The sequence below is a fragment of the Sus scrofa genome, chromosome 18 (assembly GCF_000003025.6).
Source record: "Sus scrofa isolate TJ Tabasco breed Duroc chromosome 18, Sscrofa11.1, whole genome shotgun sequence".
Taxonomy (NCBI): domain Eukaryota; kingdom Metazoa; phylum Chordata; class Mammalia; order Artiodactyla; family Suidae; genus Sus; species Sus scrofa.
This window is the reverse complement of record NC_010460.4, coordinates 39,211,877-39,228,174: the sequence shown is the minus strand read 5'-3', so window position 1 is coordinate 39,228,174 and position 16,298 is coordinate 39,211,877. Positions and strand designations below refer to the sequence as shown.

Sequence of the window (16,298 nt, the reverse complement as noted above, 5' to 3'; positions counted from 1 at the left end):
ACAATCATAAAAACAATATGGTACTAGCACAAAGACAGAAATATAGATCGGTGGAACAGGATAGAAAGCCCAGAATTAAACCCACGCACCTACAACCAACTCATCTATGACAAAGGAGGCAATAATACACAATGAAGAAAGCACAGCTTGTTCAATCAGTGATGCTGGGAAAACTGGACAGCCACATGGAAAAGGATGAAATTAGAACACTCCCTAACACCATACACAAAAATCAACTCCAAATGGATTAAAGACCTAGATATAAGTCCATACACCACAAAATTCTTAGAGGAAAACATAGGCCAAACACTCTCTGACATAAATGACAGCAACATCTTCTCAGATCCACCTCTTAGAGTAATGACAATAAAAACACAAATAAACAAATGGGACCTAATCAAACTTCAGAGTTTCTGCACAGCAAAGGAAACCCTAAACACCACAGCCTACACCACAGCCACAGCAAAGCAGGATCCTAAACACCACAGCCTACACCACAGCCACAGCAAAGCAGGATCCGAGCCACCTCTGTGACCTACACCACAGCTCGCAACAATGCCAGATCCTTAACCCACTTAATGAGGCCAGGGATTGAACCCACAACATCATGGTTCCTAGTTGGATCTGTTTCTGCTGCACCACAATGGGAAGTCCACATCCTGGAATTTAAATCTCATTATTTGACATTTCAGGGAACTGGCAATTTTTTAAATGAATTACAGTGTCAAGGTAATGCATATGACTCCATTTCCAACTACTTTCTTTACTAGGATATACTGCACTCAACATATAAATTAGGGACCTGGTGGGATGAAAAAGGAATACCACAAGACTGTTAATGTAACAAGTAATTTCAACAATGTGATATACTCTCATGTTAAGTAATCCAAAGATGTGAAAATACAAAACTGTAGAACAAATTATAAATTAATCATTTGTTTTACAAATAATATATTCTATTAAAAACTGATTTGCCATAACAATTTCCACCTTCTAAACAACTTATTGTCTAATGAGATAAATAATAAGTTAATGACTTTCTTGAGTGGAAACTTATAAATAAGAGGGATGGAATATCATCTAACTTACTTAAAAAAAACAATGAGGGTCAGGAGTAAATGGTTATTCATTCTTCTAATCAAATAACATTATTTGAAGGCCTGTTAGATGCCAGATGCTATTAGGATCCAAAATCAGATGTGAGGATAAGTCACAGGCTCTATAAACACTCATGAAAACAGGCTATGAATTCAATATCCAAAAGCATGTAGAATGTCAGTATTAAGTTTTTAGTTTGGCTTTGCCGGGAAAAGGTAGACACATCACATTGGGTTCAACTAACATTCAATTCAGACTTGGTAGGAAAGATTAAAATAGGCCACTTTGATGGCTTGAGCTCTACCAGCCACCACTTACATTTGGTCACAAGGAAATTTGGATTTGTGGATATTTCATACCTATGTGGCCTGGGCTCTTCTTATCTTTCTCCCTTGACATATGTAAAATGTTAGAGTTCATCTGTTGCTAAACCTAGATTTGTTATGCAGAGGTGATGTCATGTTGTTGTATATTTCATGTGCACACATGGTATGTAGAAGGAGATTTTAAGTCAGGCTCTGCTGCACAATGGATAGCGCACTGGACTTCTAGAAGGAGACTTTAAGAGAGGATGTGAGTGTATGTGTGTGTGTGCATGGATGCACATGTGCTAATTTGCTTAGGATGTTCATATCCACCTACAGACATCTCAAGTTCTCTATGTAAGTGCCAGATATCATAAAGATTTGAAAGCCAGTAAGAAAGAAGATTAAATTATTTAATTAAATTACCCAATTAAGGTTTTCTGTTTTGTTTTGCTTTTAATTCCCCTTGAGTCTCTTAATAAAGGCCTCTATTGCTTATTAGGGGTTGTGGGGCTTTACAGTGGTAAGAGAGGCAATGATAAAGAGGAGATTAAAAAAGATGTTTCAAATTAGAGATGAATGTAACTAATATAAATCTTTTGAATGTTTACTCCTTGAAATTAAGCTCCAAACTTCCCACCACCTCTTCAATGATGCTGGATTATAATTATTAGGAGGAAGCAGAAGATGTAATGCTCATTTTTGACTAAGGCCTGGGGAATGCTTCATGGAGAATCCGTGTGGCAGAGAACTTTCACTGTATTATTGCTAAAATATTATGTGATTTTTCATTTAAGGACTCATTCTGGGTTAGAACTAGAAGGAAAATTATAGACAAAAGTAGTATTTCCCCTACCATTTATAATAGTAAAACTGAATGCTAAAGAGAGTGGAAGAAAAGATTTATCCATGATTATAGGTAGTTACTAGTGGAGTTGGAACTCGGGTGTTCTGTGCTATGATGCAATTCACAGCTATGCTGAATTAAACTAAAAGCACTTGCTATGAAATGAAGAGTTTGGCATCATTTCCCTATTATGTGCAGAGAGCTCTACCCATGGTAAGTCCAGTATGATCTGTTTTCCTCTGGTAGATGAGGAGGTTTCTGTCTATGTTAGTGAAGTGCTATTGATGTTATGAGGCCTAGGTTATCAGATTCGCTTCTGTGACAAACTTTGTTTAAAATTATGATAGACACGTTCACTGTATTCTTTTCATCAACAAAAATTCTTGAGTTGTGTATTTTAGAATGCATTAAGTTTACTCTAGGAAAAAAGGCTTTGTTCTTACTGGTAGCTGAATTCTTACTTGCTTTGTGAGAGAAAAGCATTGAATATTTAAAATGTTTAGCAGGACTATTAATTCCTTTTTAAATTATTCATGAACACTTTAAATGTATATCATAGCTATACTATGAGTAAGGTACTATGGTGGGTAAAAGATACTAAGAATGAAATACCTACGAGTGAAAGTGCATAGGAAGTTTCTGGCACATAATAAATACCCAAAATGCTACTTTTTCATATCTCAATTTTTTCCTGACATATAACATTTGTCCAAAGCCATGATACAACTTTCAGTTCTCCCTTTTATTCTGTTTTTCCCTAAAAATTACTAAAATATAATTCAACAGCCTAATATCTGTCCAACTATATTTGCTGTCAACATTCCTGGCATAAACAAAAGACTTCTCTGGGACTGAATTCATCAATTTTGTTTTTAGAAAACTTCGTCAAAACAATTAAAAAAAATAAAAGTAATCACCTTGAGAATGAGAAATTAGATAAACCCAAGTTTAAAACTTCATGTAACAATTCTACTAAATGTATTGGAGATCTGGATGAATTGGCAAATACGACAGAGAATATAAATTGATTAGAATTGACTTAAGGAGTGGAAAAATTAATCAATAAGCTACTGAAGATATGTAAAGAGTTGTTTATGAACTGTTTCCAAAAAGATAGCTCGATTTAGACTATTTTGCAGATGGATTTTCAAATTGTTAAAGGATGTATCATCCCCATGATATTAAATTGTCCCAGAAAACATGAATAATAAAGGAAAATATAGCTTCATTTTGCATATATATATATAATAACTCTGATCCGCAAACCTGACAAATATAACCCAGGAAAAATCCATCTCACTAATGAATACAGACGTCAAATTTTGGAATACAATTCAGCTGTATGTGAAAAGGAAAAAAAAAATCAGTGACTAATTTAGGGTTTATTCAGTAATGCAAATATGATTTAAATCTTAGAAAACCTATTACCCTAATTAATCGCATTAGCAGATCAAAGGTGAAAAATTGAATCATCAATCAACGTAACAGATAACAAAAAAGACCAGGTAAAATTCAGCAACCACTGCAGCTAAAATCCTTAATAAAGTATAAATCTAAGAATACCCCCTTAAAAAATGTTTCTTTTCGAGGAAAAGCAAATCTCACTTACAGACATATAGATGATCAGCATTTCCTTGGGGTTGGAGATAAGAAAGGTTATCTCAGGTCAGTCTCCCAACACAGAGGAAATAAAAGCAAAAATAAACCAATGGGACCTAATTGAACTGACAAGCTTTTGCACAGCAAAAGAAACCAAAAAGAAAACAAAAACACAACATACAGAATGGAAGAAAATAGTTTCAAATGATGCAACTGACAGGGGCTTAATCTCTAAAATATTCAAGCAACTTATACAACAAAAAAGCCAACAACCCAATTGAAAAATGGGCAACAGACCTGAAGAGACATTTCTCCAAGGAAGATACACAGATGGCCAACAGGCACATGAAAAAGTGCTCAACATCCCTAATTATTAGAGAAACACAAATCAAAACTACCATGAGATACCACCTCACACCAGTCAGAATGGCCATCATCAATAAGTCCACAAATAACAAGTGCTGGAGTGGGTGTGGAGAGAAGGGAACCCTCCTGCACTGTTGATGGGAATGTAAGCTGGTACAACCACTATGGAGAACAGTATGGAAGTACCTTAGAAATCTATACATAGAACTACCATATGACCCAGCAATCCCACTCTTGGGCATCTATCCGGACAAAACCTTCCTTAAAAAAGACACATGCGGAGGAGTTCCCATCGTGGATCACTGGTTAATGTATCCAACTAGGAACCTTAAGGCTGCGGGTTCGATCCCTGGCCTTGCTCAGTGGGTTAAGGATCCAGCGTTGCCGTGAGCTGTGGTGTAGATTGAAGACACGGCTCGGATCCCACGTTGCTGTGGCTGTGGCATAGGCCAGCAGCTACAGCTTCAATTAGACCCCTAGCCTGGGAACCTCCATATGCCACAGGAGCATCTCAAGAAATGGCAAAAAGACAAAAAAAAAAAAAAAAAAAAGACACATGCACCCGCATGTTCATTGCAGCTCTATTCACAATAGCCAAGACATGGAAACAACCCAAATGTCCATCGAGAGATGATTGGATTAGGAAGATGTGGTAGATATACACAATGAAATACTACTCAGCCATAAAAAAGAACAAAATAATGCCATTTGCAGCAACATGGATGGAACTAGAGACTCTCATCCTGAGTGAAATAACTCAGAAAAAGAAAGACAAATACAATATGATATCACTCATATCTGGTATCTAACATATAGCACAAATGAATCTTTCCACAGAAAAGAAAATCATGGTCTCAGAGAATAGACTTGTAGTTGCCCAGTGGGATGGAGAGGGAGTGGGAGTGCTTGGGAGCTTGGGGTTAACAGATGCAAACTATTGCTTTTGGAATGGATTAACAATGAGATCCTGCTGTGTAGCATTGAGAACTATGTCTAGATACTTACATCACAACACAACAATGAGAGAAAAAAGTATGTGTACATGTATGTGTAATTGGGTTCCCATGCTGTACAGTGGAAAAAAAAATTGTGTTGCGGAAATAAGAATAAAAAAAAAATAAAGCATTGGAGAGGGGATTGAAAAATAAAGACCTTATAACTATTTTTAAGCAAAAGCTACAAACAGCCAAAGCAGTAGATCAGAGTGAATATTGAAAAAGATATTTTTTGCCATTCTGCAAGTGGTTTTCCATTAAGGATAAGAATAAAATAAGATGCCACTATTATTTCACTCATTTAACGTTATTCTACCAGCACTGCCAATGTAATTAGATAAGAAATAAGAGAAAGAGAAGCTGAGAATAAAGGAAATTTAAGTTTGGGGTTGTTTTGTTTTGCTTGTTTATAAGGGACCATTGAAAAACACAGGTTTGAACAGCTAAAGTCTACTTATATGTGGATTTTTTTTAGTGTAAATAGTATGATAATACATGATCTTCAGTTGGTTGAATCCATGGTTGCAGAACTGCAGGAACAGAGAAATAGAATATATGGAGGAACTTGTACATGGAGGGCCAGCTATAAATGATACATGGGTTTTCAACTGCTCAGAGGTTTGGCACTCTTAACACCCACATTGTTCAAGGGTCAAGTGTATTTTGTTTTTATTTTGCTGATAATTTAATGGTCTAATGGAAAATCTAAGGAAAACAAAAGAAAACAAAAAATGGTATGGAGTATAAGAAAATTTTGTAACTTGGCTGATTATAACATAAATATTTAAGAAATTGATACTTTTCTATATATCAAGAAAAGGCATGATACTTTCCATAGTACATTAGATATGATAAGTGGCACTTTGGTAAAAATATGCCAGAGAAGTCATATTAAACTGATATGGAAAAGAAGCTTAATTAACATTATTCTCAACTTATTAAAATAAATATTTCTGCAAATTTTGATATATTTAATATATATCTTTATGCATTCAAATTTTTGATATGTATGTGTGTATATATATATACACACACTCCTACAACCCCATTACATACATCAGACATGTATGACTATATACGTAATGTATGACTATATATGACAATGTAATATTTAAGTCAGTATTACAGTATTATAAGTAATATTGATTTATATTGACTTATAATGTTATATTAGTTTCACATATAAAAACAGTGATTCAATATTTTTATCCATTATGAAATGATCACCATAAGTCTAGTTATCATCTGTCACCATACAAAGTTTTTATGAGTTCCCATTGCAGCTCAGCAGGTTAAGAATCTGACTAGCATTCATGAGTATGCGGGTTCCATCCCTGGCCTCGCTCAGTGGGTGGGTTAAGAAGCCAGTGTTGCCACAAGCTGCCACATAGGTTGCAGATGTGTCTCGGCCGTGGCTATGAAATCTTATTTTAATGTTTATTCTCAATCCCGCTGAAATAGTTACTTGTCTTATTTTTAGGACTGTGATTATTAGCTACTTATCTCAGTCTTCTCCCTATATTTAACTTGGTAGTCTATCAGTTTTTAACTGGTAATAGTTAAATAATTTAAATAATTATGCTTTTAATTTATTTAAATAATTATGCTTTTAATTAAATAATTATGCTTTTAATTTATTTAAAATTCTAAATGGTTTATAAATGCTAGTCATATATATTAATTCTACCTATAGCATAACACAACATTTACTAATCAAACTGAAGAATCGGAGCTGAAAAATATAGAACAAAAATTTGAGTTTGTTGCTTGCTTGCCATATTCATTTGCTAGGGCTGCCATTATTAAGTCCACAGACCAGGTGGCTTTAATCATAAGAACCTTGTGTACTCACAGATATAGGGGCTAGAAATTTGATATCAAGGTAGCAGCAGAGTTGCTTTCTTCCGAGGCCTCTCTCCCTTGGCTTATACATGGCCATCTTCTCCCTGTATCTCTCATGGTCTTCCTATTTTTGCCTCATTTTAATGAAGAGGTATTTAAAGATCCTGGATCAAACTATGGTCACGTTCTGAGATACTGGTGGTTAGGACTTTAACATACATATTTTGGAGGATAGAGCAAAGTTCAGCCCATAACCCCTGGAAATGGGGTGGCACTCAAAAGTAAGTTCAGAGAGTCTCTGTGACTAAATACAGGAAAAACAAATCAAGTTTGCTCAAATAAGGCAGGTTTCTGAAAGGCATCATTCAAGTTGGCCAAGGAGAGGATTGTGCCTTTCCTTTGGGATGCGTCTGCACTGCTCTGGTTCACACGATAGCATCACAGGCTTAGGTCTCAAAGGTGAGCTGCTTGAGATGCCACAGGGCTCAGGGTCATGGCCCAGGCACTTTCAGATGAATATGTTTGACACTTGGTGTATTCTTCCTTTCAACATGTTAGTGTAAAGTTTTAGAATTTCCTAACGCTTGGAACCTAATACTTGGAAATAATTTCCTCTTGCCAAAACAAACTATCAAGATATCTTAGTAAGAAAGTAAATAATGCCAGTGTTTTCCCCCAACATTTAAATCACATACAAGGACAGAAGAATCAGTTTAAAGATCCAGCTCAGTTTCACTCAACTTCTCCAGGCCCTCATTAAGTTCCTTCCTATAATTAGGTTGCTTCGTTTGAGAACTAAACCTTATTGCACACAACAGTCTTTCCAATTTACACTGACCATGGCTTTGGGATGGAGACTCTCATAGGCAATTTTAAATATACATATATATATTTAATATATATAATATATTTTTAATATATATAATATAAAATATATTTTTTTTCCTTTGGGATGGAGACTCTCATAGGCAGTTTAAAAAACATATATATAAATAAATATTCAATATATTAATAAATATAAACAATATATTTAATATATATAATAATATATTTAATATATATAAGTGTGAAATATATATAAATATTTGATATATTATATTAAATATTATATATTTAATACATTATAAATAATATAAACATATATAAATAATATTTTATATTAAATAATATATTTACTATATATAATAAATATAAAATACATATAATATTGAATATATTAAATATTTATTTATATATATTTAATATATTTAATATATATATTTTTTTCTTTGGGATGGAGACTCTCATAGGCAATTTAAAATATATGTTTTTAATATATGTAATATATTTTAATATATATAATATAAAATATATATTATATATATTTTTTCTCCTATTAGATGTTTCAGAATTCTCTTGCATTTGCTCCAAAAGACTTTAATTCTAACTGAAGCTTAAAATGTCATAGGACATTCATTTTGAAGATGGAAAATTAGAAAACAGAAGCAGATCCTTTCAGTATATTAACTGAGCCTAAGGAATATAGTCTTCAGACTTGAGTCTCACTTGTTTTTTCCAAACTCTGGGGTAACGTTGCAGTGCTAGAGAATAGGGTTGCTCTCATACTATTTTTGCAGAATCTTAAAGTCAAAGGTATGAGAGACCTTTTGAGAAAATTTAGATGGTCAGAGATAGATAGCTATCTCCCTTGTAGCAAAGGACTGATCTTACTCATCAATCTATCTTCAGTTGCCTCTACATAAGGTCACTCTTATGCATTATAAATGATCAGCAAATATTTTAGTGATTAAATTCTAGACTTATTGCTGATGCTTGTCCAGTAGTATCATCTCTTGGGTGTCCATAATTCCCACCTCAAAGAAAAGAGGATGGCGATACAGAAATGTAAGTACGTGGTATTTGGAGCAAAAAGAGATTTTGCCTACAGTGGATGGACATATCTGTAAACTAACCAACCAGTTAGTAGAACTGGGGAAAGAGAATTATCACTATTGGTGTTTTAAATTAGTAAGTTCTCTATTTTTCATAAAACATTTTTTGATTAAATAAGTTACTATAGTCACTGGCTACATTTCCCATTTGAAATGCTTTGGTATACACACACATTAAAAGCTCATACTTCTGAATCAAATCCCTTATCTTTTTACTTCTGCACAAGTACTTGAAATGCCCTGAGAAGAGATGTTTAAAAGGTCTTAAAATGGCCAGGTTAGGTCAATCTAGTTCTGAATTTCAATGTGGGTAACTGGCTTGCTAAAGGAGTCAGGTGCTTTACAATGAGCAACTAAGAACTATGGGCCCCCCAGGACAAAGGTTAGAAAGCAGGAATCAAGATGTATTTTCTTAGCCTATCAGTGTCTTGATGCTACTAAAGGAAATCTGGAGACAGTTTAAAACAGAAGAAATAAAATGAAGATGGAAATTCACTCAGATATAAATTAGATTTCATTTGAGCCCCCAGGCTATTGTCTCTGGAATCACCCAGGTCTTGTGGAGATTTCATTCCTTGTTTGGTATATTTCAGCCTTTCAGATTCTTCCAAATCTGGTTGCCATGACAACTCATTGACTGGGGTAGGGAAAGGAATCCAGCACACAGCATGCTGCAGCCCACCTCTATCTCAGATCCTGAGGGTCTTTGCTCCACTCCCCTGACCAATCTGGCACATGTTTTTTAGATTAAAATTGACTAATCAGGACAACCACTCCCCAGCACTCCAACAGTGCCCTTTAAACTTTTCCTTGGGAAGGTAGCTTTAATAGCCTTGCAAGTCAGTATATCAGCAACATACCCACTGCTCCTAATTGGGGGCTATGCAGTCTTTACATAGTCAAATATTTAAAGTGCTCAGTTCCATCTGTTTAAGATGAATCTTTGCATTGTTCCGTTTCAAGCCAGGCTATGAGAGATGGGAAATGACCTACCCCTACCCTCTCCAGAGTCACAACTTAGGGAAGGAAACAAGTGGTTTTGGATTATCTGAACGAAGTCAAGTTTTTTTCCATTTCACAAGTAGGCTGTGAATTCTCAAAGGCAGAGTTGAATATTTCACTTTTTAAAATTTTTTTGCTGGTGGCTTGCGGTTGGCTGTGATACCACTCTGCGGTCATTCTATATCAGAACCTGTTCACATGTGTACTTCTGAGCACTCAGTGTTCATGGTTGTACTCATAATAGCAACTAATAAGAATGCATTCATAGAAAATATTTGCTCCTTCTTTTTCATGCTTCATTATAAGAGGGATTTTTTTCTACCTTCGAAATACGGAGAATGTTAAAGTCATGTTTCCAAAATCCTGAACTACTGCTTATTTACTTTTCTCCAGAATAGGAATGACTTTTCAGTTGGGTGAAATTAATGAGAACCTGACATCCATTTATCTGACATCATGTTTATGTGAGGTTGGTTCATGACATAAAAAGATTCTATGTCCCTTTCCATCCTGCTGGTGCCTGAGATTTCAGGACAGACTGTGGTCCTCAGCATAAGTAATTGAATAAGTGAGTTCAGCATCTGTTCAGACCCAAGTCTCTCTGCAAGTCTGTGTCAAGTTCTATATTTGGTCTAAACTCAGGAGGGGACTGTAGAAACTATTCTGTATGCTCCTGGGTGCTCTTCATTTGAACGTTACCCAAGGAACTCCATGCTTTAGGAATTATTGGGGCTTCATGAATACTGGTGCTTGGATATGCACTTGGCTGCTCTGCTTTATTGGTTCTCTAGAGGGTAGAATCTGGCTAGAAGGAAGTCCCAGTCTTCCATTAGAATATAACAATTTCTGACAGTCTATAGAAATGGTGCCCTACCCTCAAAAAGGCAAAATGCTTCTGAAGATGTCTTCAATAGAATGGAAGGTTGGCTGCAATTCCCTTGCCATCAAAATAGTGGGAAAAGAATGGTGGTTCAAATATGGAAAAGCTAAAATTTGAGAAAGACAGCTGGTGGGAGCTATCATAGAATTTACCACTTGCTGAGACCCAGTCATACGTTGTATTAATAGAAGTGGATAGAAATTCCAGAAATGCTATTAAGGCATATTCAAACAAACTTGAATTGGTCAAAGCTTCTGATGTGACCATCAGTAAAAAGCTATGGAATGGAGATAATTATTAGATAAAAAAACAGTGAATGTATGATTTTGTGAAGAGTCTTTGCATCAGCAGAAACTTCTACTTTCTGACTTTTCTGTAGTAGTTTTGCATGTTTGTGATTTGATTTTTTCTATTTCTTTATTTTGGATAGTGTCTAATATTTAGGATCATCCCTTTCTGTCCACTACCCTCTCTTTAAGTAAAGTATATATAATGGATGATGGGAAGTTTGGCAGAAGAATGGTCAATGTGTCTAGTTTCTCTTTCATTTTATCAGGATTCTTAACTTTCACCTCTTCTTTCTTTCTTTTCTTTCACTCTGCTGTCTCCAAGTTATATTGGACCTCCTTTAAGGCATCTGGTTCTTCCCAAGAAGCAATGCTTTTCCAAGGCTTCCACTTCTTGTTCGTAACAGGGGGCCCAGGAAATAGAATTTTAGAGAAAGAATTATTTGTGGTCCATGGCCGGATCTAGCTTATAACAAGTTTCTTGTGGATAATGCTGTGAAGTTGTGTTGGCAGAAGCATGACAAACCAGAGACTCCTCATGGATGGTCACAGGCATTACCAAAAGGAAATCACTGGAAATTAGTATCAGAAACTTGCATCATACCCAACACTACTTGCTATACAAGAGAGCAGCTACCTGAGACATTCATATGCTGCATTATGTTTGCCTGAGATTTGAGATGCAATTTTGTATTTTTTTTTTCCTCTGAATAGCTCATAGTCTTAAACTTTTGTTTGGTTGCATCTGCCTGTTAAGCATGTACTGCAGGTTAAATATGCACCAAAGAATAGAACTCTGAATGGTCCCAGCTTCACAAGACATGCAGAATTGAGTAATTCAGAAAGCCGACCTAGCCCTTCAGCAAAGGCTCCCAAAATGCACTATCATTTATATTATATTACTATTTGGAATAATTCACCATTTTCTCTATACCTTAAAATGGAAAAAAAGCCCTATCATAGGAATTGAAAAAGCAAAATATTTTTCATTATTTCTTTCATTCACGGAGGCAATGACATATACATGTACCTGCCTTGAGAGATTTATTAAAACATGATCTTCATTCAAACAAAGATGACTAGAAAAAAATTCAGTAAAAGGATATAAAATGAAGATTTAATATATATTTAATTTTGCAGCTAGAACTAAAACAAGATGGGAACACAGGTTAAAAATAATATGTAAAGCATGAATCTGACAAACTAGGGAGAATACACCTTTAAAATGTGAGAAGAAGGGACAGAAAATTAAGGAAACAATAACATTAGTGACTGATACATAGGTCATGGAAAGAGTCAACAGATATTTAAAACTGAATATCAGAGACTGGAAGAATAAGAAAGAAAAAAGGAGATTAAGGGCAGTATAAATAGTACTATGAGTACAATAGGAAACTTTACAATAAAAACACACATTTTCTTAAGCAGCAAAAGCAATTGAGATAAAGACAGAATTAAAACTGAATTGGTTATAAATTCAGTGTAAATCTTAATAAAAATTCCAATGAGCTTTTTTTAAAGCTTATCAAGTTGATGCTAAATTTTACACAGAAAAATAAACTCAAAAAGAGATGGGGCTTTGAGTGGAGACTAGCCCTACCAGATGGTAAAACATACTATAAAACCTTTATAGTTAACACAGTGTGGTACTGACTCATGGATATACTGACAAAATAATGCAATAGAACAGATCAGGGGTCATCAAACTACAGCTCACAGGCCAAACATAATTCACCACCTGTCTCTGTAAATCAAATTTATTGGAACACAGACATGCCCATTCATTTACATGTTTTTTTTTTTATGGCTGCTTTAATTCTTATTATAGTGTTGAGATGTTGTGAGAGAGACCACAGGGTTCACAAAGCCAAAAATATTTACAATCTAGGCTTTTACAGAAAAAGGTCCCTGACTCCTGGTATAGATTATTCAAAAATAGATCCAAATCTATCAAAAATCTCAAATCACTTCAGCATTGGCAGTTTTTTTTTTTAAATAAATGGTATTGGACAAATGAGTAACCATTTGGAAAAAGGGAAAATTAGGTTCATTCGCTATACATAGATACAAACTCCAAATTGACTAGAGATCTAAATTAGGACCAAAAAAAAAAAAAAAAAAAAAAAAAAGCCCCAAATTATGAGAACTTGTATAATGAAAATACAAATGAATTCCACTCTCATATGGGTATAAGAAACGATATGCTAATTATGACTAAGAATTCAGATACGAGAAGAAAAGACTGTTTAAGGCCAACGACATAAAAACCAAAAAGTTTTGCTGGGCAAAAACATTTTAGGCACACCCAAAGAGACAAATGACAAACTAGGATAAAGTATTTGTAGCCTATACCATAGATAAAAGCATACTGACCTGAGTTTATAAATAAATCCTAAAAACCGAAGTGAAAATTTTGGATAGATAACCCAGTAAGGATGTGATACCCTAATAAGGAAATAACACTTCTGCTGTCTTGCGGCCAAGAATGTGTAACTGGAGTATAATGACGAGGAACACCGGACAAACCCAGGATGTGGAATGTTCCATTTGAAGAAAGAGGGAGGGAGATTATATTCTTTATACTGTTGATGTCTTCAAAGACAAGGAAAGGCTGTGTTATTGTTCCAGATTAAAAGAAGCTAGAAGACACATGACAATTAAAAGCAAAATCTGCCCCTAGACTGGATACTGTACTGATGGAGGGAAATGCTGTAAAGAATACCAGGTCAATTGACATCACTGAAACACAAATCGTAAATTAAATAAAAATGTATCATAGTAAATCTACTCAAGTTGGTAACTGTGTTCTAGTTATTAATGTAAGGGTGAATCATTAGTCTTAATAAATGCACCCTGAGGTATTTAGGAGTAAAAGGTCTACAGTTGGTTTTATACTTTTTTTTTTTAAATTTAACTTACAACTTTCTTTCTCTCTCTCTTTCCCTCTCTTTCTTTATTGCTTTTTAGGGCCTCACCCACAGCATATGGAGGTTTCCAGGCTAGCGGTTTAATCGGAGCTGTAGCTGTTGGCCTACACCACAGCAAGGCGGGATCCGAGCCACATCTGCGACCTACACCACAGCTCATGGCAATGCCAGATCCTTAACCTACTGAGCAAGGCCAGGGATCGAATCTGTATCCTCATGGATGTTAATCAGATTCATTAACCACTGAGCCATGACAGGAACTCTAGTTTTATACTTTCTCAATATTTTTATTGTTATAACATTTTTACAATTTAAAAATTATTTCCAAACAAGGAATTTTTAAAAAATAATGATAAATCTATAACAGCATTTTAGGGTTGGTTTTCTCTTCCTATTCCCTTCACCCCCACTCCCACCCCAAAATAAAGAATTAATAGAATACAGTGTACCAGTGAGTACCACTTTCTTAGGGTGATGCACAAAGACAAACAGACCAATAAAAAAGAAGAGAGAATTTATAAAAATACCATACCCATATGACCACTTGATATTTGACAAAGGTGATATTTCAGTGGTGTGAGGATTAACATTTCAACAAATGGCACCAAGCGATTTGGATATTCACATGCGAAAGATGAATAAGGAGGCTGAAAGGGGCAGAAGAGGAGATGGAGTATAGATCCCTTGGATCTCCCTATAGAAGAACATCAATTTTAGGTGCATCGTCATTCTGAATGTAAGAGGTAAAACAAAGCTCAATGAATAAACATAAAACATAACAGAATGTTCTCACAGACTTAGCATGAGCCAAATTTCATACGCAAAAACAACGAACACTCATCACAAAGAAAATAACTGATAAATTGGATCACTTTAAATTTCGCAAATTCTGTTCATCACAACATGTATTTAAACTTCTGGCTAAAGACAGTGTGAGCTGTGCAGTAATCAGCCACCCCAGACGATACAAAATAATTTCATAACTATGAAATTTCTACATACAACCATACCCTTAGCATTAACTGAAAGCATGAGCAGAAAGAGAAAAATCAACAAATTCCTCAGTATCATCCTTCAAGCCCCCATCCCGCCCTTGTCCCATTAGAAAACTACAGAGAGCAAAGACAGACCCAGACACACGTGGGAAGAAAGAGGAGGAAGGACTAGCAAAGAGGCCTGGGAGTTGGATCAGTCGCTAGGAAGAGTAAATCAACCCTACATCTAAAATTACTGAAAATATTTGGAGCCCTGGACTACAGGGCAGAGGTTTTTAAGTATAAGTGATTTAAAGAGCCAGGCCCCTTTATCTATTTAAACGGGAAGATACTACCCACAAAGCTGTAAAAGCAGACAACTACGACAGCCAGAGGCTAAGCAGACAAAGTGGGGTAATGGCCAGGTGGCAGGAAACCACACATCTTGTAAACAGTGGGGAACCTTGGGCGACAAAGAAAAAGCAGGAACCTCCAGACAGACAGGAAACCACACATTCGGAGCAGTAAGTGCCCTGGAGGCAGACAAGAAAAGGGGATAAAAGGTGGAACTCCCCTTGGCCCCAAGGCAACCTTCTGCTCATATCATGCCGTCAGTACAATAAAATTAGCCTTGCAGATAAGAAATTCCCATCATCACGCACTTACACGGTGACACTTCCGATAAAGGCTAAATAAGGCCGAAAACCCTTACTCTCCTCTGGGAGGTGGAGCTGGGATGAAAATCAGGGAATAGGACCCTCAAGCCCCTCCCTCCCGCATGGACACTCCACCCCTTCGTTTCCGCGCATCGCGAAGGGGCTGGCCAGACACACTCAGGGCCGCGGCTCCCCGAAAAGACTGCCCACTCTTTTCTTGAGAGAGTACTACCGCTCGAATAAATCCTCCCTTTGTTTCTTGACCTCCCCATTTGCTCTGAATTCTGAGGAGATAAGAACCTATCCTCCGAAACCATCTTTGGCGGAAGGGCTCCTGAGCAGGAAAATTCGGTAAGCTTCAGCCTCTCGCCTCCCTTGCGCTTGAGAGGCGCTACCTAACTCCCCGCCCTTACACTCTCGCTCGCTCGCTTTCTGGGTCCGTCCCCATTTCACTCTTACTTCCTGCCTTACGCTACTGGAGGTGGGGGAAAAGAAACCTGCCAGGCATTTTCCAACCTGGCTGCTAGGTCTAGCCCTTTTCACAGTTACAGGTGCGCGGGTACGTCCGGAAAAGTTTCCAGCCATTCTC

At 36.1% G+C, this 16,298-nt stretch overlaps 1 protein-coding gene and 1 long non-coding RNA gene across 2 annotated transcripts in view; one reads left to right on the top strand and one right to left on the bottom strand.

Annotated features, from left to right (window-relative positions):
• LOC110257625 overlaps window positions 1-16,298 on the bottom strand; it is a 136,625-nt gene that overhangs the window by 119,767 nt on the left and 560 nt on the right. The window lies entirely within an intron of this gene.
• Window positions 15,384-16,298, top strand: part of NPSR1 (neuropeptide S receptor 1) — a 270,293-nt gene continuing 269,378 nt past the window's right edge. Inside the window, 1 exon segment of the mRNA XM_021079326.1 lies at window positions 15,384-16,060. The gene's annotated coding sequence lies outside the window, so the exon portion shown is untranslated.